We start from the raw sequence: 25,502 nt of genomic DNA, 5'->3' as shown, positions 1-25,502 counted from the left end.
CAGGACACCATGAGAAGTCGACAGACACATTGAGAGACAGAGACAAACCGACAAACAGGGAGAGACAGACACCGAGATAGAGACAACGAGAGACAGAAAGTGTGAGACTGAGAAGGAGAGGCAGATTGGGTGAGAAAAAGACTCAAACACATACAAGACAGAGATTTGTGTGTTTGATCTATTAAGAGAGAAAGGGAAAGAGTGAGAGAAAGACAATGATAAAGACAGTGACAAGGAGAGAGACAGATAGAGAGAAAGAGATAGAGACTAAAACAGAAAATGATGGAAATACTTCTCAGGTTAGAGGCAGGGACTAACAGAGACAGGCAAAGAAATGGACAGACCGAAATGATGGGAAAGAGAGAGCCAGTCAGACAAAGAATCTGAGAGAATCCCATTGGAACAGACGTGGGCACCGTGAGAAAGAGACAGATTGAGAGACTGAGACAAACGGAGAAACAGGGACAGACAGAGTGAGTCAGACTGAGAGAGACAAAGACTCAGACATACAAACACATACACAGCTCTGTGTAGAGAGAGAGAGAGGCAGAGACCGAGCGACACAGATACATTTCACAATTTCATTTCATTATCGGTTCAGAGTGACACATAGTTACAGACAATTATGGATTCAACCGATGAAAATCGGACATCACTGATCAGAATGGGAGGAAATCTGTGTTAAAATAAATAGAAACCAGGAGTGGGGAAGAACCCACGGTGGAAAACCCTTTGAAGTTTTAGGCCAACGACATAACCACTCGGTTATCCTGGCCCTGTGAGAGCTTGGATTCTGTCTCTGTGACAAACTGGGCTTCAACCCCAACCCCACATACAAACACATGCACATAGTCTTTTAGTGAGAATTTACTAACATTTTGAGGAATATTGACACGGGGGCAACTCTCCTACTCTGTTTCGAGTAATGCTCTGGGACCTTTCATATCCACCCGAGGGTGCAGACGGAGCTTCAATTTAACATTTCATCCGAAAGTCAACAGCTTCAACATTGCAAAATTCCCCAAGTGCTGCACTTGAGTGTTAGCCAAGATGATATGCTCAAGTCCAAGGAGTGCGACTTGAACACACAAACTCCTGATTCAGTCGAGAATGCTGCCACTGAACCAAAGCCGATACAAAAGTTCACAACCGTATTATTTTCCCCAAGTCTTTTTTATAAGTTCCAGGACATACCAAATTCATGGTGATGATTTCCACAGACAGTTGCACATACACAGAGACAAAAATAGAGATAGACAGACACAGAGACACACATAACCAAAAATTTACACGGACCAACGGGCATGCACAGCTGCCTTAGACATCTCGAGGGATAGACAGGCTGAATCACTGTCGCAACTTTGACTGATTGTTGCGATTTTTTAATCGGATGTATCGTGAATATTGCAGGTTAATAAAAATGAGAACAAATGTCAGTGTTGAAAGGTGTGGGACGTTATTCCAATTATCACATGATCAGTTTGGTAGAGAACTGGTTAAATTGTGAAATGGAATGAAAAATGCTGAGAATCGTAGTCGGCAGGATTCGAACCTGCGCGTGAAAATCCCAATGGATTTCTAGTCCATCGCCTTAACCACTCGGCCACGACTACTGTGTCGCTGGCTTTTTAAACGTTACTCAGAAAAAACTCAGTCATCCATCTCTGTGCAGCAGACGGCCAAAGAATCCTGAAAAAGTCTCCGTCAGCTAAAAATCTGGAAGAGGCAAACTCCTCTCCCTGTATTTTCACAGTTCGGATTTCGCTCTGGAATTTTTAATATGTATCTACCAAGAAACAGAAGTAAAAATCAACATTTTGAAACATCTGCCTCCCCATCGGGGAATTGAACCCCGGTCTCCCGCGTGACAGGCGGGGATACTCACCACTATACTAACGAGGAACTGACGGATAGCTGCTCTGTCGGAGCAGGAATCGAGCTGTGAACAGAACTGAACACCATGAGAAGTCGACAGACACATTGAGAGACAGAGACAAACCGACAAACAGGGAGAGACAGACACCGAGATAGAGACAACGAGAGACAGAAAGTGTGAGACTGAGAAGGAGAGGCAGATTGGGTGAGAAAAACACTCAAACACATACAGAGACAGAGATTTGTGTGTTTGATCTATTAAGAGAGAAAGGGAAAGAGTGAGAGAAAGACAATGATAAAGACAGTGACAAGGAGAGAGACAGATAGAGAGAAAGAGATAGAGACTAAAACAGAAAATGATGGAAATACTTCTCAGGTTAGAGGCAGGGACTAACAGAGACAGGCAAAGAAATGCACAGACCGAAATGATGGGAAAGAGAGAGCCAGTCAGACAAAGAATCTGAGAGAATCCCATTGGAACAGACGTGGGCACCGTGAGAAAGAGACAGATTGAGAGACTGAGACAAACGGAGAAACAGGGACAGACAGAGTGAGTCAGACTGAGAGAGACAAAGACTCAGACATACAAACACATACACAGCTCTGTGGAGAGAGAGAGAGAGGCAGAGACCGAGCGACACAGATACATTTCACAATTTCATTTCATTATCGGTTCAGCGTGAAACATATTTACAGAAAATTGTTGATTCAACCGATGAAAATCGGACATCACTGATCAGAATGGGAGGAAATCTGTGTTAAAATAAATAGAAACCAGGAGTGAGGAAGAACCCACGGTGGAAACCCTTTGAAGTTTTAGGCCAACGACATAACCACTCGGTTATCCTGGCCCTGTGAGAGTTTGGATTCTGTCTCTGTGACAAACTGGGCTTCAACCCCAACCCCACATACAAACACATGCACATTGTCTTTTAGTGAGCAATTACGAACATTTTTAGTAATATTTACACGAGGGCAACACTCCTACTCTGTTTCGAGTAATGCTCTGGGACCTTTCATATCCACCCGAGGGTGCAGACGGAGCTTCAATTTAACATTTCATCCGAAAGTCAACAGCTTCAACATTGCAAAATTCCCCAAGTGCTGCACTTGAGTGTTAGCCAAGATGATATGCTCAAGTCCAAGGAGTGCGACTTGAACACACAAACTCCTGATTCAGTCGAGAATGCTGCCACTGAACCAAAGCCGATACAAAAGTTCACAACCGTATTATTTTCCCCAAGTCTTTTTTATAAGTTCCAGGACATACCAAATTCATGGTGATGATTTCCACAGACAGTTGCACATACACAGAGACAAAAATAGAGATAGACAGACACAGAGACACACATAACCAAAAATTTACACGCACCAACGGGCATGCACAGCTGCCTTAGACATCTCGAGGGAGAGACAGGCTGAATCACTGTCGCAACTTTGACTGATTGTTGCGATTTTTTAATCAGATGTATCGTGAATATTGCAGATTAATAAAAATGAGAACAAATGTCAGTGTTGAAAGGTGTGGGACGTTATTCCAATTCTCACATGATCAGTTTGGTAGAGAACTGGTTAAATTGTGAAATGGAATGAAAATGCTGAGAATCGTAGTCGGCAGGATTCGAACCTGCGCGGGAAAATCCCAATGGATTTCTAGTCCATCGCCTTAACCACTCGGCCACGACTACTGTGTCGCTGGCTTTTTAAACGTTACTCAGAAAAAACTCAGTCATCCATCTCTGTGCAGCAGACGGCCAAAGAATCCTGAAAAAGTCTCCGTCAGCTAAAAATCTGGAAGAGGCAAACTCCTCTCCCTGTATTTTCACAGTTCGATTTCGTTCTGGAATTTTTAATATGTATCTACCAAGAAACAGAAGTAAAAATCAACATTTTGAAACATCTGCCTCCCCGTCGGGGAATTGAACCCCGGTCTCCCGCGTGACAGGCGGGGATACTCACCACTATACTAACGAGGAACTGACGGATAGCTGCTCTGTCGGAGCCGGAATCGAGCTGTGAACAGAACTGGACACCATGAGAAGTCGACAGACACATTGAGAGACAGAGACAAACCGACAAACAGGGAGAGACAGACACCGAGATAGAGACAACGAGAGACAGAAAGTGTGAGACTGAGAAGGAGAGGCAGATTGGGTGAGAAAAAGACGCAAACACATACAGAGACAGAGATTTGTGTGTTTGATCTATTAAGAGAGAAAGGGAAGGAGTGAGAGAAAGACAATGATAAAGACAGTGACAAGGAGAGAGACAGATAGAGAGAAAGAGATAGAGACTAAAACAGAAAATGATGGAAATACTTCTCAGGTTAGAGGCAGGGACTAACAGAGTCAGGCAAAGAAATGGACAGACCGAAATGATGGGAAAGAGAGAGCCAGTCAGACAAAGAATCTGAGAGAATCCCATTGGAACAGACGTGGGCACCGTGAGAAAGAGACAGATTGAGAGACTGAGACAAACGGAGAAACAGGGACAGACAGAGTGAGTCAGACTGAGAGAGACAAAGACTCAGACATACAAACACATACACAGCTCTGTGGAGAGAGAGAGAGAGGCAGAGACCGAGCGACACAGATACATTTCACAATTTCATTTCATTATCGGTTCAGAGTGACACATAGTTACAGAAAATTGTTGATTCAACCGATGAAAATCGGACATCACTGATCAGAATGGGAGGAAATCTGTGTTAAAATAAATAGAAACCAGGAGTGGGGAAGAACCCACGGTGGAAACCCTTTGAATTTTAAGGCCAACGACATAACCACTCGGTTATCCTGGCCCTGTGAGAGTTTGGATTCTGTCTCTGTGACAAACTGGGCTTCAACCCCAACCCCACATACAAACACATGCACATAGTCTTTTAGTGAGCATTTACGAACATTTTGAGGAATATTTACACGGGGCAACTCTCCTACTCTGTTTCGAGTAATGCTCTGGGACCTTTCATATCCACCCGAGGGTGCAGACGGAGCTTCAATTTAACATTTCATCCGAAAGTCAACAGCTTCAACATTGCAAAATTCCCCAAGTGCTGCACTTGAGTGTTAGCCAAGATGATATGCTCAAGTCCAAGGAGTACGACTTGAACACACAAACTCCTGATTCAGTCGAGAATGCTGCCACTGAACCAAAGCTGATACAAAAGTTCACAACCGTATTATTTTCCACAAGTCTTTTTTATAAGTTCCAGGACATACCAAAATCATGGTGATGATTTCCACAGACAGTTGCACATACACAGAGACTAAAATAGAGATAGACAGACACAGAGACACACATAACCAAAAATTTACACGCACCAACGGGCATGCACAGCTGCCTTAGACATCTCGAGTGAGAGACAGGCTGAATCACTGTCGCAACTTTGACTGATTGTTGCGATTTTTTAATCGGATGTATCGTGAATATTGCAGGTTAATAAAAATGAGAACAAATGTCAGTGTTGAAAGGTGTGGGACGTTATTCCAATTATCACATGATCAGTTTGGTAGAGAACTGGTTAAATTGTGAAATGGAATGAAAAATGCTGAGAATCGTAGTCGGCAGGATTCGAACCTGCGCGGGAAAATCCCAATGGATTTCTAGTCCATCGCCTTAACCACTCGGCCACGACTACTGTGTCGCTGGCTTTTTAAACGTTACTCAGAAAAAACTCAGTCATCCATCTCTGTGCAGCAGACGGCCAAAGAATCCTGAAAAAGTCTCCGTCAGCTAAAAATCTGGAAGAGGCAAACTCCTCTCCCTGTATTTTCACAGTTCGGATTTCGCTCTGGAATTTTTAATATGTATCTACCAAGAAACAGAAGTAAAAATCAACATTTTGAAACATCTGCCTCCCCATCGGGGAATTGAACCCCGTTCTCCCGCTTGACAGGCGGGGATACTCACCACTATACTAACGAGGAACTGACGGATAGCTGCTCTGTCGGAGCAGGAATCGAGCTGTGAACAGAACTGAACACCATGAGAAGTCGACAGACACATTGAGAGACAGAGACAAACCGACAAACAGGGAGAGACAGACACCGAGATAGAGACAACGAGAGACAGAAAGTGTGAGACTGAGAAGGAGAGGCAGATTGGGTGAGAAAAACACTCAAACACATACAGAGACAGAGATTTGTGTGTTTGATCTATTAAGAGAGAAAGGGAAAGAGTGAGAGAAAGACAATGATAAAGACAGTGACAAGGAGAGAGACAGATAGAGAGAAAGAGATAGAGACTAAAACAGAAAATGATGGAAATACTTCTCAGGTTAGAGGCAGGGACTAACAGAGACAGGCAAAGAAATGCACAGACCGAAATGATGGGAAAGAGAGAGCCAGTCAGACAAAGAATCTGAGAGAATCCCATTGGAACAGACGTGGGCACCGTGAGAAAGAGACAGATTGAGAGACTGAGACAAACGGAGAAACAGGGACAGTCAGAGTGAGTCAGACTGAGAGAGACAAAGACTCAGACATACAAACACATACACAGCTCTGTGGAGAGAGAGAGAGAGGCAGAGACCGAGCGACACAGATACATTTCACAATTTCATTTCATTATCGGTTCAGCGTGAAACATATTTACAGAAAATTGTTGATTCAACCGATGAAAATCGGACATCACTGATCAGAATGGGAGGAAATCTGTGTTAAAATAAATAGAAACCAGGAGTGAGGAAGAACCCACGGTGGAAACCCTTTGAAGTTTAAGGCCAACGACATAACCACTCGGTTATCCTGGCCCTGTGAGAGTTTGGATTCTGTCTCTGTGACAAACTGGGCTTCAACCCCAACCCCACATACAAACACATGCACATTGTCTTTTAGTGAGCATTTACGAACATTTTTAGTAATATTTACACGAGGGCAACACTCCTACTCTGTTTCGAGTAATGCTCTGGGACCTTTCATATCCACCCGAGGGTGCAGACGGAGCTTCAATTTAACATTTCATCCGAAAGTCAACAGCTTCAACATTGCAAAATTCCCCAAGTGCTGCACTTGAGTGTTAGCCAAGATGATATGCTCAAGTCCAAGGAGTGCGACTTGAACACACAAACTCCTGATTCAGTCGAGAATGCTGCCACTGAACCAAAGCCGATACAAAAGTTCACAACCGTATTATTTTCCCCAAGTCTTTTTTATAAGTTCCAGGACATACCAAATTCATGGTGATGATTTCCACAGACAGTTGCACATACACAGAGACAAAAATAGAGATAGACAGACACAGAGACACACATAACCAAAAATTTACACGCACCAACGGGCATGCACAGCTGCCTTAGACATCTCGAGGGAGAGACAGGCTGAATCACTGTCGCAACTTTGACTGATTGTTGCGATTTTTTAATCAGATGTATCGTGAATATTGCAGATTAATAAAAATGAGAACAAATGTCAGTGTTGAAAGGTGTGGGACGTTATTCCAATTCTCACATGATCAGTTTGGTAGAGAACTGGTTAAATTGTGAAATGGAATGAAAATGCTGAGAATCGTAGTCGGCAGGATTCGAACCTTAGCGGGAAAATCCCAATGGATTTCTAGTCCATCGCCTTAACCACTCGGCCACGACTACTGTGTCGCTGGCTTTTTAAACGTTACTCAGAAAAAACTCAGTCATCCATCTCTGTGCAGCAGACGGCCAAAGAATCCTGAAAAAGTCTCCGTCAGCTAAAAATCTGGAAGAGGCAAACTCCTCTCCCTGTATTTTCACAGTTCGATTTCGCTCTGGAATTTTTAATATGTATCTACCAAGAAACAGAAGTAAAAATCAACATTTTGAAACATCTGCCTCCCCGTCGGGGAATTGAACCCCGGTCTCCCGCGTGACAGGCGGGGATACTCACCACTATACTAACGAGGAACTGACGGATAGCTGCTCTGTCGGAGCCGGAATCGAGCTGTGAACAGAACTGGACACCATGAGAAGTCGACAGACACATTGAGAGACAGAGACAAACCGACAAACAGGGAGAGACAGACACCGAGATAGAGACAACGAGAGACAGAAAGTGTGAGACTGAGAAGGAGAGGCAGATTGGGTGAGAAAAAGACGCAAACACATACAGAGACAGAGATTTGTGTGTTTGATCTATTAAGAGAGAAAGGGAAAGAGTGAGAGAAAGACAATGATAAAGACAGTGACAAGGAGAGAGACAGATAGAGAGAAAGAGATAGAGACTAAAACAGAAAATGATGGAAATACTTCTCAGGTTAGAGGCAGGGACTAACAGAGTCAGGCAAAGAAATGCACAGACCGAAATGATGGGAAAGAGAGAGCCAGTCAGACAAAGAATCTGAGAGAATCCCATTGGAACAGACGTGGGCACCGTGAGAAAGAGACAGATTGAGAGACTGAGACAAACGGAGAAACAGGGACAGACAGAGTGAGTCAGACTGAGAGAGACAAAGACTCAGACATACAAACACATACACAGCTCTGTGGAGAGAGAGAGAGAGGCAGAGACCGAGCGACACAGATACATTTCACAATTTCATTTCATTATCGGTTCAGAGTGACACATAGTTACAGAAAATTGTTGATTCAACCGATGAAAATCGGACATCACTGATCAGAATGGGAGGAAATCTGTGTTAAAATAAATAGAAACCAGGAGTGGGGAAGAACCCACGGTGGAAACCCTTTGAATTTTAAGGCCAACGACATAACCACTCGGTTATCCTGGCCCTGTGAGAGTTTGGATTCTGTCTCTGTGACAAACTGGGCTTCAACCCCAACCCCACATACAAACACATGCACATAGTCTTTTAGTGAGCATTTACGAACATTTTGAGGAATATTTACACGGGGCAACTCTCCTACTCTGTTTCGAGTAATGCTCTGGGACCTTTCATATCCACCCGAGGGTGCAGACGGAGCTTCAATTTAACATTTCATCCGAAAGTCAACAGCTTCAACATTGCAAAATTCCCCAAGTGCTGCACTTGAGTGTTAGCCAAGATGATATGCTCAAGTCCAAGGAGTACGACTTGAACACACAAACTCCTGATTCAGTCGAGAATGCTGCCACTGAACCAAAGCCGATACAAAAGTTCACAACCGTATTATTTTCCCCAAGTCTTTTTTATAAGTTCCAGGACATACCAAAATCATGGTGATGATTTCCACAGACAGTTGCACATACACAGAGACAAAAATAGAGATAGACAGACACAGAGACACACATAACCAAAAATTTGCACGCACCAACGGGCATGCACAGCTGCCTTAGACATCTCGAGTGAGAGACAGGCTGAATCACTGTCGCAACTTTGACTGATTGTTGCGATTTTTTAATCGGATGTATCGTGAATATTGCAGGTTAATAAAAATGAGAACAAATGTCAGTGTTGAAAGGTGTGGGACGTTATTCCAATTATCACATGATCAGTTTGGTAGAGAACTGGTTAAATTGTGAAATGGAATGAAAAATGCTGAGAATCGTAGTCGGCAGGATTCGAACCTGCGCGGGAAAATCCCAATGGATTTCTAGTACATCGCCTTAACCACTCGGCCACGACTACTGTGTCGCTGGCTTTTTAAACGTTACTCAGAAAAAACTCAGTCATCCATCTCTGTGCAGCAGACGGCCAAAGAATCCTGAAAAAGTCTCCGTCAGCTAAAAATCTGGAAGAGGCAAACTCCTCTCCCTGTATTTTCACAGTTCGGATTTCGCTCTGGAATTTTTAATATGTATCTACCAAGAAACAGAAGTAAAAATCAACATTTTGAAACATCTGCCTCCCCATCGGGGAATTGAACCCCGGTCTCCCGCGTGACAGGCGGGGATACTCACCACTATACTAACGAGGAACTGACGGATAGCTGCTCTGTCGGAGCAGGAATCGAGCTGTGAACAGAACTGAACACTATGAGAAGTCGACAGACACATTGAGAGACAGAGACAAACCGACAAACAGGGAGAGACAGACACCGAGATAGAGACAACGAGAGACAGAAAGTGTGAGACTGCGAAGGAGAGGCAGATTGGGTGAGAAAAACACTCAAACACATACAGAGACAGAGATTTGTGTGTTTGATCTATTAAGAGAGAAAGGGAAAGAGTGAGAGAAAGACAATGATAAAGACAGTGACAAGGAGAGAGACAGATAGAGAGAAAGAGATAGAGACTAAAACAGAAAATGATGGAAATACTTCTCAGGTTAGAGGCAGGGACTAACAGAGACAGGCAAAGAAATGCACAGACCGAAATGATGGGAAAGAGAGAGCCAGTCAGACAAAGAATCTGAGAGAATCCCATTGGAACAGACGTGGGCACCGTGAGAAAGAGACAGATTGAGAGACTGAGACAAACGGAGAAACAGGGACAGACAGAGTGAGTCAGACTGAGAGAGACAAAGACTCAGACATACAAACACATACACAGCTCTGTGGAGAGAGAGAGAGAGGCAGAGACCGAGCGACACAGATACATTTCACAATTTCATTTCATTATCGGTTCAGCGTGAAACATATTTACAGAAAATTGTTGATTCAACCGATGAAAATCGGACATCACTGATCAGAATGGGAGGAAATCTGTGTTAAAATAAATAGAAACCAGGAGTGAGGAAGAACCCACGGTGGAAACCCTTTGAAGTTTAAGGCCAACGACATAACCACTCGGTTATCCTGGCCCTGTGAGAGTTTGGATTCTGTCTCTGTGACAAACTGGGCTTCAACCCCAACCCCACATACAAACACATGCACATTGTCTTTTAGTGAGCATTTACGAACATTTTTAGTAATATTTACACGAGGGCAACACTCCTACTCTGTTTCGAGTAATGCTCTGGGACCTTTCATATCCACCCGAGGGTGCAGACGGAGCTTCAATTTAACATTTCATCCGAAAGTCAACAGCTTCAACATTGCAAAATTCCCCAAGTGCTGCACTTGAGTGTTAGCCAAGATGATATGCTCAAGTCCAAGGAGTGCGACTTGAACACACAAACTCCTGATTCAGTCGAGAATGCTGCCACTGAACCAAAGCCGATACAAAAGTTCACAACCGTATTATTTTCCCCAAGTCTTTTTTATAAGTTCCAGGACATACCAAATTCATGGTGATGATTTCCACAGACAGTTGCACATATACAGAGACAAAAATAGAGATAGACAGACACAGAGACACACATAACCAAAAATTTACACGCACCAACGGGCATGCAAAGCTGCCTTAGACATCTCGAGGGAGAGACAGGCTGAATCACTGTCGCAACTTTGACTGATTGTTGCGATTTTTTAATCGGATGTATCGTGAATATTGCAGATTAATAAAAATGAGAACAAATGTCAGTGTTGAAAGGTGTGGGACGTTATTCCAATTCTCACATGATCAGTTTGGTAGAGAACTGGTTAAATTGTGAAATGGAATGAAAATGCTGAGAATCGTAGTCGGCAGGATTCGAACCTTAGCGGGAAAATCCCAATGGATTTCTAGTCCATCGCCTTAACCACTCGGCCACGACTACTGTGTCGCTGGCTTTTTAAACGTTACTCAGAAAAAACTCAGTCATCCATCTCTGTGCAGCAGACGGCCAAAGAATCCTGAAAAAGTCTCCGTCAGCTAAAAATCTGGAAGAGGCAAACTCCTCTCCCTGTACTTTCACAGTTCGATTTCGCTCTGGAATTTTTAATATGTATCTACCAAGAAACAGAAGTAAAAATCAACATTTTGAAACATCTGCCTCCCCGTCGGGGAATTGAACCCCGGTCTCCCCGTGACAGGCGGGGATACTCACCACTATACTAACGAGGAACTGACGGATAGCTGCTCTGTCGGAGCCGGAATCGAGCTGTGAACAGAACTGGACACCATGAGAAGTCGACAGACACATTGAGAGACAGAGACAAACCGACAAACAGGGAGAGACAGACACCGAGATAGAGACAACGAGAGACAGAAAGTGTGAGACTGAGAAGGAGAGGCAGATTGGGTGAGAAAAAGACGCAAACACATACAGAGACAGAGATTTGTGTGTTTGATCTATTAAGAGAGAAAGGGAAGGAGTGAGAGAAAGACAATGATAAAGACAGTGACAAGGAGAGAGACAGATAGAGAGAAAGAGATAGAGACTAAAACAGAAAATGATGGAAATACTTCTCAGGTTAGAGGCAGGGACTAACAGAGACAGGCAAAGAAATGGACAGACCGAAATGATGGGAAAGAGAGAGCCAGTCAGACAAAGAATCTGAGAGAATCCCATTGGAACAGACGTGGGCACCGTGAGAAAGAGACAGATTGAGAGACTGAGACAAACGGAGAAACAGGGACAGACAGAGTGAGTCAGACTGAGAGAGACAAAGACTCAGACATACAAACACATACACAGCTCTGTGGAGAGAGAGAGAGAGGCAGAGACCGAGCGACACAGATACATTTCACAATTTCATTTCATTATCGGTTCAGAGTGACACACAGTTACAGAAAATTGTTGATTCAACCGATGAAAATCGGACATCACTGATCAGAATGGGAGGAAATCTGTGTTAAAATAAATAGAAACCAGGAGTGGGGAAGAACCCACGGTGGAAACCCTTTGAAGTTTAAGGCCAACGACATAACCACTCGGTTATCCTGGCCCTGTGAGAGTTTGGATTCTGTCTCTGTGACAAACTGGGCTTCAACCCCAACCCCACATACAAACACATGCACATAGTCTTTTAGTGAGCATTTACGAACATTTTGAGGAATATTTACACGGGGCAACTCTCCTACTCTGTTTCGAGTAATGCTCTGGGACCTTTCATATCCACCCGAGGGTGCAGACGGAGCTTCAATTTAACATTTCATCCGAAAGTCAACAGCTTCAACATTGCAAAATTCCCCAAGTGCTGCACTTGAGTGTTAGCCAAGATGATATGCTCAAGTCCAAGGAGTACGACTTGAACACACAAACTCCTGATTCAGTCGAGAATGCTGCCACTGAACCAAAGCCGATACAAAAGTTCACAACCGTATTATTTTCCCCAAGTCTTTTTTATAAGTTCCAGGACATACCAAAATCATGGTGATGATTTCCACAGACAGTTGCACATACACAGAGACAAAAATAGAGATAGACAGACACAGAGACACACATAACCAAAAATTTACACGCACCAACGGGCATGCACAGCTGCCTTAGACATCTCGAGTGAGAGACAGGCTGAATCACTGTCGCAACTTTGACTGATTGTTGCGATTTTTTAATCGGATGTATCGTGAATATTGCAGGTTAATAAAAATGAGAACAAATGTCAGTGTTGAAAGGTGTGGGACGTTATTCCAATTATCACATGATCAGTTTGGTAGAGAACTGGTAAAATTGTGAAATGGAATGAAAAATGCTGAGAATCGTAGTCGGCAGGATTCGAACCTGCGCTGGAAAATCCCAATGGATTTCGAGTCCATCGCCTTAACCACTCGGCCACGACTACTGTGTCGCTGGCTTTTTAAACGTTACTCAGAAAAAACTCAGTCATCCATCTCTGTGCAGCAGACGGCCAAAGAATCCTGAAAAAGTCTCCGTCAGCTAAAAATCTGGAAGAGGCAAACTCCTCTCCCTCTATTTTCACAGTTCGGATTTCGCTCTGGAATTTTTAATATGTATCTACCAAGAAACAGAAGTAAAAATCAACATTTTGAAACATCTGCCTCCCCATCGGGGAATTGAACCCCGGTCTCCCGCGTGACAGGCGGGGATACTCACCACTATACTAACGAGGAACTGACGGATAGCTGCTCTGTCGGAGCAGGAATCGAGCTGTGAACAGAACTGAACACCATGAGAAGTCGACAGACACATTGAGAGACAGAGACAAACCGACAAACAGGGAGAGACAGACACCGAGATAGAGACAACGAGAGACAGAAAGTGTGAGACTGAGAAGGAGAGGCAGATTGGGTGAGAAAAAGACGCAAACACATACAGAGACAGAGATTTGTGTGTTTGATCTATTAAGAGAGAAAGGGAAGGAGTGAGAGAAAGACAATGATAAAGACAGTGACAAGGAGAGAGACAGATAGAGAGAAAGAGATAGAGACTAAAACAGAAAATGATGGAAATACTTCTCAGGTTAGAGGCAGGGACTAACAGAGACAGGCAAAGAAATGGACAGACCGAAATGATGGGAAAGAGAGAGCCAGTCAGACAAAGAATCTGAGAGAATCCCATTGGAACAGACGTGGGCACCGTGAGAAAGAGACAGATTGAGAGACTGAGACAAACGGAGAAACAGGGACAGACAGAGTGAGTCAGACTGAGAGAGACAAAGACTCAGACATACAAACACATACACAGCTCTGTGGAGAGAGAGAGAGAGGCAGAGACCGAGCGACACAGATACATTTCACAATTTCATTTCATTATCGGTTCAGAGTGACACATAGTTACAGAAAATTGTTGATTCAACCGATGAAAATCGGACATCACTGATCAGAATGGGAGGAAATCTGTGTTAAAATAAATAGAAACCAGGAGTGGGGAAGAACCCACGGTGGAAACCCTTTGAATTTTAAGGCCAACGACATAACCACTCGGTTATCCTGGCCCTGTGAGAGTTTGGATTCTGTCTCTGTGACAAACTGGGCTTCAACCCCAACCCCACATACAAACACATGCACATAGTCTTTTAGTGAGCATTTACGAACATTTTGAGGAATATTTACACGGGGCAACTCTCCTACTCTGTTTCGAGTAATGCTCTGGGACCTTTCATATCCACCCGAGGGTGCAGACGGAGCTTCAATTTAACATTTCATCCGAAAGTCAACAGCTTCAACATTGCAAAATTCCCCAAGTGCTGCACTTGAGTGTTAGCCAAGATGATATGCTCAAGTCCAAGGAGTACGACTTGAACACACAAACTCCTGATTCAGTCGAGAATGCTGCCACTGAACCAAAGCCGATACAAAAGTTCACAACCGTATTATTTTCCCCAAGTCTTTTTTATAAGTTCCAGGACATACCAAAATCATGGTGATGATTTCCACAGACAGTTGCACATACACAGAGACAAAAATAGAGATAGACAGACACAGAGACACACATAACCAAAAATTTACACGCACCAACGGGCATGCACAGCTGCCTTAGACATCTCGAGTGAGAGACAGGCTGAATCACTGTCGCAACTTTGACTGATTGTTGCGATTTTTTAATCGGATGTATCGTGAATATTGCAGGTTAATAAAAATGAGAACAAATGTCAGTGTTGAAAGGTGTGGGACGTTATTCCAATTATCACATGATCAGTTTGGTAGAGAACTGGTAAAATTGTGAAATGGAATGAAAAATGCTGAGAATCGTAGTCGGCAGGATTCGAACCTGCGCTGGAAAATCCCAATGGATTTCTAGTCCATCGCCTTAACCACTCGGCCACGACTACTGTGTCGCTGGCTTTTTAAACGTTACTCAGAAAAAACTCAGTCATCCATCTCTGTGCAGCAGACGGCCAAAGAATCCTGAAAAAGTCTCCGTCAGCTAAAAATCTGGAAGAGGCAAACTCCTCTCCCTGTATTTTCACAGTTCGGATTTCGCTCTGGAATTTTTAATATGTATCTACCAAGAAACAGAAGTAAAAATCAACATTTTGAAACATCTGCCTCCCCATCGGGGAATTGAACCCCGGTCTCCCGCGTGACAGGCGGGGATACTCACCACTATACTAACGAGGAACTGACGGATAGCTGCTCTGTCGGAGCAGGAATCGAGCTGTGAACAGAACTGAACACCATGAGAAGTCGACAGACACATTGAGAGACAGAGACAAACCGACAAACAGGGAGAGACAGACACCGAGATAGAGACAACGAGAGACAGAAAGTGTGAGACTGAGAAGGAGAGGCAGATTGGGTGAGAAAAACACTCAAACACATACAGAGACAGAGATTTGTGTGTTTGATCTATTAAGAGAGAAAGGGAAAGAGTGAGAGAAAGACAATGATAAAGACAGTGACAAGGAGAGAGACAGATAGAGAGAAAGAGATAGAGACTAAAACAGAAAATGATGGAAATACTTCTCAGGTTAGAGGCAGGGACTAACAGAGACAGGCAAAGAAATGCACAGACCGAAATGATGGGAAAGAGAGAGCCAGTCAGACAAAGAATCTGAGAGAATCCCATTGGAACAGACGTGGGCACCGTGAGAAAGAGACAGATTGAGAGACTGAGACAAACGGAGAAACAGGGACAGACAGAGTGAGTCAGACTGAGAGAGACAAAGACTCAGACATACAAACACATACACAGCTCTGTGGAGAGAGAGAGAGAGGCAGAGACCGAGCGACACAGATACATTTCACAATTTCATTTCATTATCGGTTCAGCGTGAAACATATTTACAGAAAATTGTTGATTCAACCGATGAAAATCGGACATCACTGATCAGAATGGGAGGAAATCTGTGTTAAAATAAATAGAAACCAGGAGTGAGGAAGAACCCACGGTGGAAACCCTTTGAAGTTTAAGGCCAACGACATAACCACTGGGTTATCTTGGCCCTGTGAGAGTTTGGATTCTGTCTCTGTGACAAACTGGGCTTCAACCCCAACCCCACATACAAACACATGCACATTGTCTTTTAGTGAGCATTTACGAACATTTTTAGTAATATTTACACGAGGGCAACACTCCTACTCTGTTTCGAGTAATGCTCTGGGACCTTTCATATCCACCCGAGGGTGCAGACGGAGCTTCAATTTAACATTTCATCCGAAAGTCAACAGCTTCAACATTGCAAAATTCCCCAAGTGCTGCACTTGAGTGTTAGCCAAGATGATATGCTCAAGTGCAAGGAGTGCGACTTGAACACACAAACTCCTGATTCAGTCGAGAATGCTGCCACTGAACCAAAGCCGATACAAAAGTTCACAACCGTATTATTTTCCCCAAGTCTTTTTTATAAGTTCCAGGACATACCAAATTCATGGTGATGATTTCCACAGACAGTTGCACATACACAGAGACAAAAATAGAGATAGACAGACACAGAGACACACATAACCAAAAATTTACACGCACCAACGGGCATGCACAGCTGCCTGAGACATCTCGAGGGAGAGACAGGCTGAATCACTGTCGCAACTTTGACTGATTGTTGCGATTTTTTAATCGGATGTATCGTGAATATTGCAGATTAATAAAAATGAGAACAAATGTCAGTGTTGAAAGGTGTGGGACGTTATTCCAATTATCACATGATCAGTTTGTTCGAGAACTGGGTAAATTGTGAAATGGAATGAAAAATGCTGAGAATCGTAGTCGGCAGGATTCGAACCTGCGCGGGAAAATCCCAATGGATTTCTAGTCCATCGCCTTAACCACTCGGCCACGACTACTGTGTCGCTGGCTTTTTAAACGTTACTCAGAAAAAACTCAGTCATCCATCTCTGTGCAGCAGACGGCCAAAGAATCCTGAAAAGGTCTCCGTCAGCTAAAAATCTGGAAGAGGCAAACTCCTCTCCCTGTATTTTCACAGTTCGGATTTCGCTCTGGAATTTTTAATATGTATCTACCAAGAAACAGAAGTAAAAATCAACATTTTGAAACATCTGCCTCCCCGTCGGGGAATTGAACCCCGGTCTCCCGCGTGATAGGCGGGGATACTCACCACTATACTAACGAGGAACTGACGGAAAGCTGCTCTGTCGGAGCAGGAATCGAGCTGTGAACAGAACTGGACACCATGAGAAGTCGACAGACACATTGAGAGACAGAGACAAACCGACAAACAGGGAGAGACAGACACCGAGATAGAGACAACGAGAGACAGAAAGTGTGAGACTGAGAAGGAGAGGCAGATTGGGTGAGAAAAAGACGCAAACACATACAGAGACAGAGATTTGTGTGTTTGATCTATTAAGAGAGAAAGGGAAAGCGTGAGAGAAAGACAATGATAAAGACAGTGACAAGGAGAGAGACAGATAGAGAGAAAGAGATAGAGACTAAAACAGAAAATGATGGAAATACTTCTCAGGTTAGAGGCAGGGACTAACAGAGACAGGCAAAGAAATGTACAGACCGAAATGATGGGAAAGAGAGAGTCAGTCAGACAAAGAATCTGAGAGAATCCCATTGGAACAGACGTTGGCACCGTGAGAAAGAGACAGATTGAGAGACTGAGACAAACGGAGAAACAGGGACAGACAGAGTGAGTCAGACTGAGAGAGACAAAGACTCAGACATACAAACACATACACAGCTCTGTGGAGAGAGAGAGAGAGGCAGAGACCGAGCGACACAGATACATTTCACAATTTCATTTCATTATCGGTTCAGAGTGACACATATTTACAGAAAATTGTTGATTCAACCGATGAAAATCGGACATCACTGATCAGAATGGGAGGAAATCTGTGTTAAAATAAATAGAAACCAGGAGTGGGGAAGAACCCACGGTGGAAACCCTTTGAAGGTTAAGGCCAACGACATAAACACTCGTTTATCCTGGCCCTGTGAGAGCTTGGATTCTGTCTCTGTGACAAACTGGGCTTCAACCCCAACCCCACATACAAACACATGCACATTGTCTTTTAGTGAGCATTTACGAACATTTTTAGTAATATTTACACGAGGGCAACACTCCTACTCTGTTTCGAGTAATGCTCTGGGACCTTTCATATCCACCCGAGGGTGCAGACGGAGCTTCAATTTAACATTTCATCCGAAAGTCAACAGCTTCAACATTGCAAAATTCCCCAAGTGCTGCACTTGAGTGTTAGCCAAGATGATATGCTCAAGTCCAAGGAGTGCGACTTGAACACACAAACTCCTGATTCAGTCGAGAATGCTGCCACTGAACCAAAGCCGATACAAAAGTCCACAACCGTATTATTTTCCCCAAGTCTTTTTTATAAGTTCCAGGACATACCAAATTCATGGTGATGATTTCCACAGACAGTTGCACATACACAGAGACAAAAATAGAGATAGACAGACACAGAGACACACATAACCAAAAATTTACACGCACCAACGGGCATGCACAGCTGCCTTAGACATCTCGAGGGAGAGACAGGCTGAATCACTGTCGCAACTTTGACTGATTGTTGCGATTTTTTAATCGGATGTATCGTGAATATTGCAGATTAATAAAAATGAGAACAAATGTCAGTGTTGAATGGTGTGGGACGTTATTCCAATTATCACATGATCAGTTTGTTCGAGAACTGGTTAAATTGTGAAATGGAATGAAAAATGCTGAGACTCGTAGTCGGCAGGATTCGAACCTGCGCGGGAAAATCCCAATGGATTTCTAGTCCATCGCCTTAACCACTCGGCCACGACTACTGTGTCGCTGGCTTTTTAAACGTTACTCAGAAAAAACTCAGTCATCCATCTCTGTGCTGCAGACGGCCAAAGAATCCTGAAAAGGTCTCCGTCATCTAAAAATCTGGAAGAGGCAAACTCCTCAACCTGTATTTTCACAGTTCGGATTTCGCTCTGGAATTTTTAATATGTATCTACCAAGAAACAGAAGTAAACATCAACATTTTGAAACATCTGCCTCCCCGTCGGGGAATTGAACCCCGGTCTCCCGCGTGACAGGCGGGGATACTCACCACTATACTAACGAGGAACTGACGGAAAGCTGCTCTGTCGGAGCAGGAATCGAGCTGTGAACAGAACTGGACACCATGAGAAGTCGACAGACACATTGAGAGACAGAGACAAACCGACAAACAGGGAGAGACAGACACCGAGATAGAGACAACGAGAGACAGAAAGTGTGAGACTGAGAAGGAGAGGCAGATTGGGTGAGAAAAAGACGCAAACACATACAGAGACAGAGATTTGTGTGTTTGATCTATTAAGAGAGAAAGGGAAAGAGTGAGAGAAAGACAATGATAAAGACAGTGACAAGGAGAGAGACAGATAGAGAGAAAGAGATAGAGACTAAAACAGAAAATGATGGAAATACTTCTCAGGTTAGAGGCAGGGACTAACAGAGACAGGCAAAGAAATGGACAGACCGAAATGATGGGAAAGAGAGAGTCAGTCAGACAAAGAATCTGAGAGAATCCCATTGGAACAGACGTGGGCACCGTGAGAAAGAGACAGATTGAGAGACTGAGACAAACGGAGAAACAGGGACAGACAGAGTGAGTCAGACTGAGAGAGACAAAGACTCAGACATACAAACACATACACAGCTCTGTGGAGAGAGAGAGAGAGGCAGAGACCGAGCGACACAGATACATTTCACAATTTCATTTCATTATCGGTTCAGAGTGACACATATTTACAGAAAATTGTTGATTCAACCGATGAAAATCGGACATCACTGATCAGAATGGGAGGAAATCTGTGTTAAAATAAATAGAAACCAGGAGTTGTGAAGAACCCACGGTGGAAACCCTTTGAAGTTTAAGGCCAACGACATAACCACTCGTTTATCCTGGCCCTGTGAGAGCTTGCATTCTCTCTCTGTGACAAACTGGGCTTCAACCCCAACCCCACATACAAACAAATGCACATTGTCTTTTAGTGAGCATTTACGAACATTTTTAGTAATATTTACACGAGGGCAACACTCCTACTCTATTTCGAGTAATGCTCTGGGACCTTTCATATCCACCCGAGGGTGCAGACGGAGCTTCAATTTAACATTTCATCCGAAAGTCAACAGCTTCAACATTGCAAAATTCCCCAAGTGCTGCACTTGAGTGTTAGCCAAGATGATATGCTCAAGTCCAAGGAGTGCGACTTGAACACACAAACTCCTGATTCAGTCGAGAAAGCTGCCACTGAACCAAAGCCGATACAAAAGTTCACAACCGTATTATTTTCCCCAAGTCTTTTTTATAAGTTCCAGGACATACCAAATTCATGGTGATGATTTCCACAGACAGTTGCACATACACAGAGACAAAAATAGAGATAGACAGACACAGAGACACACATAACCAAAAATTTACACGCACCAACGGGCATGCACAGCTGCCTTAGACATCTCGAGGGATAGACAGGCTGAATCACTGTCGCAACTTTGACTGATTGTTGCGATTTTTTAATCGGATGTATCGTGAATATTGCAGATTAATAAAAATGAGAACAAATGTCAGTGTTGAAAGGTGTGGGACGTTATTCCAATTATCACATGATCAGTTTGTTCGAGAACTGGTTAAATTGTGAAATGGAATGAAAAATGCTGAGAATCGTAGTCGGCAGGATTCGAACCTGCGAGGGAAAATCCCAATGGATTTCAAGTCCATCGCCTTAACCACTCGGCCACGACTACTGTGTCGCTGGCTTTTTAAACGTTACTCAGAAAAAACTCAGTCATCCATCTCTGTGCAGCAGACGGCCAAAGAATTCTGAAAAAGTCTCCGTTAGCTAAAAATCTGGAAGAGGCAAACTCCTCGACCTGTATTTTCACAGTTCGATTTCGCTCTGGAATTTTTAATATGTATCTACCAAGAAACAGAAGTAAAAATCAACATTTTGAAACATCTGCCTCCCCGTCGGGGAATTGAACCCCGGTCTCCCGCGTGACAGGCGGGGATACTCACCACTATACTAACGAGGAACTGACGGAAAGCTGCTCTGTCGGAGCAGGAATCGAGCTGTGAACAGAACTGGACACCATGAGAAGTCGACAGACACATTGAGAGACAGAGACAAACCGACAAACAGGGAGAGACAGACACCGAGATAGAGACAACGAGAGACAGAAAGTGTGAGACTGAGAAGGAGAGGCAGATTGGGTGAGAAAAAGACGCAAACACATACAGAGACAGAGATTTGTGTGTTTGATCTATTAAGAGAGAAAGGGAAAGAGTGAGAGAAAGACAATGATAAAGACAGTGACAAGGAGAGAGACAGATAGAGAGAAAGAGATAGAGACTAAAACAGAAAATGATGGAAATACTTCTCAGGTTAGAGGCAGGGACTAACAGAGACAGGCAAAGAAATGGACAGACCGAAATGATGGGGAAGAGAGAGTCAGTCAGACAAAGAATCTGAGAGAATCCCATTGGAACAGACGTGGGCACCGTGAGAAAGAGACAGATTGAGAGACTGAGACAAACGGAGAAACAGGGACAGACAGAGTGAGTCAGACTGAGAGAGACAAAGACTCAGACATACAAACACATACACAGCTCTGTGGAGAGAGAGAGAGAGGCAGAGACCGAGCGACACAGATACATTTCACAATTTCATTTCATTATCGGTTCAGAGTGACACATATTTACAGAAAATTGTTGATTCAACCGATGAAAATCGGACATCACTGATCAGAATGGGAGGAAATCTGTGTTAAAATAAATAGAAACCAGGAGTTGTGAAGAACCCACGGTGGAAACCCTTTGAAGTTTAAGGCCAACGACATAACCACTCGTTTATCCTGGCCCTGTGAGAGCTTGCATTCTCTCTCTGTGACAAACTGGGCTTCAACCCCAACACCACATACAAACAAATGCACATTGTCTTTTAGTGAGCATTTACGAACATTTTTAGTAATATTTACACGAGGGCAACACTCCTACTCTATTTCGAGTAATGCTCTGGGACCTTTCATATCCACCCGAGGGTGCAGACGGAGCTTCAATTTAACATTTCATCCGAAAGTCAACAGCTTCAACATTGCAAAATTCCCCAAGTGCTGCACTTGAGTGTTAGCCAAGATGATATGCTCAAGTCCAAGGAGTGCGACTTGAACACACAAACTCCTGATTCAGTCGAGAATGCTGCCACTGAACCAAAGCCGATACAAAAGTTCACAACCGTATTATTTTCCCCAAGTCTTTTTTATAAGTTCCAGGACATACCAAATTCATGGTGATGATTTCCACAGACAGTTGCACATACACAGAGACAAAAATAGAGATAGACAGACACAGAGACACACATAACCAAAAATTTACACGCACCAACGGGCATGCACAGCTGCCTTAGACATCTCGAGGGATAGACAGGCTGAATCACTGTCGCAACTTTGACTGATTGTTGCGATTTTTTAATCGGATGTATCGTGAATATTGCAGATTAATAAAAATGAGAACAAATGTCAGTGTTGAAAGGTGTGGGACGTTATTCCAATTATCACATGATCAGTTTGTTCGAGAACTGGTTAAATTGTGAAATGGAATGAAAAATGCTGAGAATCGTAGTCGGCAGGATTCGAACCTGCGAGGGAAAATCCCAATGGATTTCAAGTCCATCGCCTTAACCACTCGGCCACGACTACTGTGTCGCTGGCTTTTTAAACGTTACTCAGAAAAAACTCAGTCATCCATCTCTGTGCAGCAGACGGCCAAAGAATCCTGAAAAAGTCTCCGTTAGCTAAAAATCTGGAAGAGGCAAACTCCTCGACCTGTATTTTCACAGTTCGATTTCGCTCTGGAATTTTTAATATGTATCTACCAAGAAACAGAAGTAAAAATCAACATTTTGAAACATCTGCCTCCCCGTCGGGGAATTGAACCCCGGTCTCCCGCGTGACAGGCGGGGATACTCACCACTATACTAACGAGGAACTGACGGATAGCTGCTCTGTCGGAGCAGGAATCGAGCTGTGAACAGAACAGGACACCATGAGAAGTCGACAGACACATTGAGAGACAGAGACAAACCGACAAACAGGGAGAGACAGACACCGAGATAGAGACAACGAGAGACAGAAAGTGTGAGACTGAGAAGGAGAGGCAGATTGGGTGAGAAAAAGACTCAAACACATACAGAGACAGAGATTTGTGTGTTTGATCTATTAAGAGAGAAAGGGAAAGAGTGAGAGAAAGACAATGATAAAGACAGTGACAAGGAGAGAGACAGATAGAGAGAAAGAGATAGAGACTAAAACAGAAAATGATGGAAATACTTCTCAGGTTAGAGGCAGGGACTAACAGAGACAGGCAAAGAAATGGACAGACCGAAATGATGGGAAAGAGAGAGCCAGTCAGACAAAGAATCTGAGAGAATCCCATTGGAACAGACGTGGGCACCGTGAGAAAGAGACAGATTGAGAGACTGAGACAAACAGAGAAACAGGGACAGACAGAGTGAGTCAGACTGAGAGAGACAAAGAATCAGACATACAAACACATACAGTGCTCTGTGGAGAGAGAGAGAGAGGCAGAGACCGAGCGACACAGATACATTTCACAATTTCATTTCATTATCGGTTCAGAGTGACACATATTTACAGAAAATTGTTGATTCAACCGATGAAAATCGGACATCACTGATCAGAATGGGAGGAAATCTGTGTTAAAATAAATAGAAACCAGGAGTGGGGAAGAACCCACGGTGGAAACCCTTTGAAGTTTAAGGCCAACGACATAACCACTCGGTTATCCTGGCCCTGTGAGAGTTTGGATTCTGTCTCTGTGACAAACTGGGCTTCAACCCCAACCCCACATACAAACACATGCACATTGTCTTTTAGTGAGCATTTACGAACATTTTTAGTAATATTTACACGAGGGCAACACTCCTACTCTGTTTCGAGTAATGCTCTGGGACCTTTCATATCCACCCGAGGGTGCAGCCGGAGCTTCAATTTAACATTTCATCCGAAAGTCAACAGCTTCAACATTGCAAAATTCCCCAAGTGCTGCACTTGAGTGTTAGCCAAGATGATATGCTCAAGTCCAAGGAGTGCGACTTGAACACACAAACTCCTGATTCAGTCGAGAATGCTGCCACTGAACCAAAGCCGATACAAAAGTTCACAACCGTATTATTTTCCCCAAGTCCTTTTTATAAGTTCCAGGACATACCAAATTCATGGTGATGATTTCCACAGACAGTTGCACATACACAGAGACAAAAATAGAGATAGACAGACACAGAGACACACATAACCAAAAATTTACACGCACCAACGGGCATGCACAGCTGCCTTAGACATCTCGAGGGATAGACAGGCTGAATCACTGTCGCAACTTTGACTGATTGTTGCGATTTTTTAATCGGATGTATCGTGAATATTGCAGATTAATAAAAATGAGAACAAATGTCAGTGTTGAAAGGTGTGGGACGTTATTCCAATTATCACATGATCAGTTTGTTCGAGAACTGGTTAAATTGTGAAATGGAATGAAAAATGCTGAGAATCGTAGTCGGCAGGATTCGAACCTGCGCGGGAAAATCCCAATGGATTTCTAGTCCATCGCCTTAACCACTCGGCCACGACTACTGTGTCGCTGGCTTTTTAAACGTTACTCAGAAAAAACTCAGTCATCCATCTCTGTGCAGCAGACGGCCAAAGAATCCTGAAAAAGTCTCCGTAAGCTAAAAATCTGGAAGAGGCAAACTCCACTACCTGTATTTTCACAGTTCGATTTCGCTTTGGAATTTTTAATATGTATCTACCAAGAAACAGAAGTAAAAATCAACATTTTGAAACATCTGCCTCCCCGTCGGGGAATTGAACCCCGGTCTCCCGCGTGACAGGCGGGGACACTCACCACTATACTAACGAGGAACTGACGGCTAGCTGCTCTGTCGGAGCAGGAATCGAGCTGTGAACAGAACTGGACACCATGAGAAGTCGACAGACACATTGAGAGACAGAGACAAACCGACAAACAGGGAGAGACAGACACCGAGATAGAGACAACGAGAGACAGAAAGTGTGAGACTGAGAAGGAGAGGCAGATTGGGTGAGAAAAAGACGCAAACACATA

The 25,502-nt window shown here is 43.6% G+C and overlaps 23 non-coding genes across 23 annotated transcripts; all 23 read right to left on the bottom strand.

Annotated features, from left to right (window-relative positions):
* Positions 1-1,531: 1,531 nt before the first annotated feature.
* Positions 1,532-1,613, bottom strand: trnas-aga (transfer RNA serine (anticodon AGA)). The gene has a single exon. It is a non-coding gene; the product is annotated as a tRNA-Ser (tRNA).
* Positions 1,614-1,830: 217 nt separating this feature from the next.
* On the bottom strand, positions 1,831-1,902 carry trnad-guc (transfer RNA aspartic acid (anticodon GUC)). Its single transcript has one exon. It is a non-coding gene; the product is annotated as a tRNA-Asp (tRNA).
* A 1,579-nt stretch (positions 1,903-3,481) lies between these two features.
* trnas-aga (transfer RNA serine (anticodon AGA)) lies at positions 3,482-3,563 on the bottom strand. Its single transcript has one exon. It is a non-coding gene; the product is annotated as a tRNA-Ser (tRNA).
* Positions 3,564-3,779: 216 nt separating this feature from the next.
* Positions 3,780-3,851, bottom strand: trnad-guc (transfer RNA aspartic acid (anticodon GUC)). The gene has a single exon. It is a non-coding gene; the product is annotated as a tRNA-Asp (tRNA).
* A 1,579-nt stretch (positions 3,852-5,430) lies between these two features.
* On the bottom strand, positions 5,431-5,512 carry trnas-aga (transfer RNA serine (anticodon AGA)). Its single transcript has one exon. It is a non-coding gene; the product is annotated as a tRNA-Ser (tRNA).
* A 217-nt stretch (positions 5,513-5,729) lies between these two features.
* Positions 5,730-5,801, bottom strand: trnad-guc (transfer RNA aspartic acid (anticodon GUC)). The gene has a single exon. It is a non-coding gene; the product is annotated as a tRNA-Asp (tRNA).
* Positions 5,802-7,678: 1,877 nt separating this feature from the next.
* On the bottom strand, positions 7,679-7,750 carry trnad-guc (transfer RNA aspartic acid (anticodon GUC)). The gene has a single exon. It is a non-coding gene; the product is annotated as a tRNA-Asp (tRNA).
* Positions 7,751-9,329: 1,579 nt separating this feature from the next.
* Positions 9,330-9,411, bottom strand: trnas-aga (transfer RNA serine (anticodon AGA)). Its single transcript has one exon. It is a non-coding gene; the product is annotated as a tRNA-Ser (tRNA).
* A 217-nt stretch (positions 9,412-9,628) lies between these two features.
* trnad-guc (transfer RNA aspartic acid (anticodon GUC)) lies at positions 9,629-9,700 on the bottom strand. The gene has a single exon. It is a non-coding gene; the product is annotated as a tRNA-Asp (tRNA).
* Positions 9,701-13,227: 3,527 nt separating this feature from the next.
* trnas-cga (transfer RNA serine (anticodon CGA)) lies at positions 13,228-13,309 on the bottom strand. The gene has a single exon. It is a non-coding gene; the product is annotated as a tRNA-Ser (tRNA).
* A 217-nt stretch (positions 13,310-13,526) lies between these two features.
* Positions 13,527-13,598, bottom strand: trnad-guc (transfer RNA aspartic acid (anticodon GUC)). The gene has a single exon. It is a non-coding gene; the product is annotated as a tRNA-Asp (tRNA).
* Positions 13,599-15,177: 1,579 nt separating this feature from the next.
* trnas-aga (transfer RNA serine (anticodon AGA)) lies at positions 15,178-15,259 on the bottom strand. Its single transcript has one exon. It is a non-coding gene; the product is annotated as a tRNA-Ser (tRNA).
* A 217-nt stretch (positions 15,260-15,476) lies between these two features.
* On the bottom strand, positions 15,477-15,548 carry trnad-guc (transfer RNA aspartic acid (anticodon GUC)). Its single transcript has one exon. It is a non-coding gene; the product is annotated as a tRNA-Asp (tRNA).
* A 1,580-nt stretch (positions 15,549-17,128) lies between these two features.
* On the bottom strand, positions 17,129-17,210 carry trnas-aga (transfer RNA serine (anticodon AGA)). The gene has a single exon. It is a non-coding gene; the product is annotated as a tRNA-Ser (tRNA).
* Positions 17,211-17,427: 217 nt separating this feature from the next.
* On the bottom strand, positions 17,428-17,499 carry trnad-auc (transfer RNA aspartic acid (anticodon AUC)). The gene has a single exon. It is a non-coding gene; the product is annotated as a tRNA-Asp (tRNA).
* A 1,580-nt stretch (positions 17,500-19,079) lies between these two features.
* trnas-aga (transfer RNA serine (anticodon AGA)) lies at positions 19,080-19,161 on the bottom strand. The gene has a single exon. It is a non-coding gene; the product is annotated as a tRNA-Ser (tRNA).
* Positions 19,162-19,378: 217 nt separating this feature from the next.
* On the bottom strand, positions 19,379-19,450 carry trnad-guc (transfer RNA aspartic acid (anticodon GUC)). Its single transcript has one exon. It is a non-coding gene; the product is annotated as a tRNA-Asp (tRNA).
* Positions 19,451-21,030: 1,580 nt separating this feature from the next.
* trnas-uga (transfer RNA serine (anticodon UGA)) lies at positions 21,031-21,112 on the bottom strand. The gene has a single exon. It is a non-coding gene; the product is annotated as a tRNA-Ser (tRNA).
* Positions 21,113-21,328: 216 nt separating this feature from the next.
* trnad-guc (transfer RNA aspartic acid (anticodon GUC)) lies at positions 21,329-21,400 on the bottom strand. The gene has a single exon. It is a non-coding gene; the product is annotated as a tRNA-Asp (tRNA).
* Positions 21,401-22,980: 1,580 nt separating this feature from the next.
* trnas-uga (transfer RNA serine (anticodon UGA)) lies at positions 22,981-23,062 on the bottom strand. Its single transcript has one exon. It is a non-coding gene; the product is annotated as a tRNA-Ser (tRNA).
* Positions 23,063-23,278: 216 nt separating this feature from the next.
* On the bottom strand, positions 23,279-23,350 carry trnad-guc (transfer RNA aspartic acid (anticodon GUC)). Its single transcript has one exon. It is a non-coding gene; the product is annotated as a tRNA-Asp (tRNA).
* A 1,580-nt stretch (positions 23,351-24,930) lies between these two features.
* trnas-aga (transfer RNA serine (anticodon AGA)) lies at positions 24,931-25,012 on the bottom strand. Its single transcript has one exon. It is a non-coding gene; the product is annotated as a tRNA-Ser (tRNA).
* A 216-nt stretch (positions 25,013-25,228) lies between these two features.
* trnad-guc (transfer RNA aspartic acid (anticodon GUC)) lies at positions 25,229-25,300 on the bottom strand. Its single transcript has one exon. It is a non-coding gene; the product is annotated as a tRNA-Asp (tRNA).
* Positions 25,301-25,502: the final 202 nt, after the last annotated feature.

Source organism: Pristiophorus japonicus, chromosome 23 (genome assembly GCF_044704955.1).
Source record: "Pristiophorus japonicus isolate sPriJap1 chromosome 23, sPriJap1.hap1, whole genome shotgun sequence".
Taxonomy (NCBI): domain Eukaryota; kingdom Metazoa; phylum Chordata; class Chondrichthyes; family Pristiophoridae; genus Pristiophorus; species Pristiophorus japonicus.
This window is presented reverse-complemented; position numbering and strand designations above follow the sequence as displayed.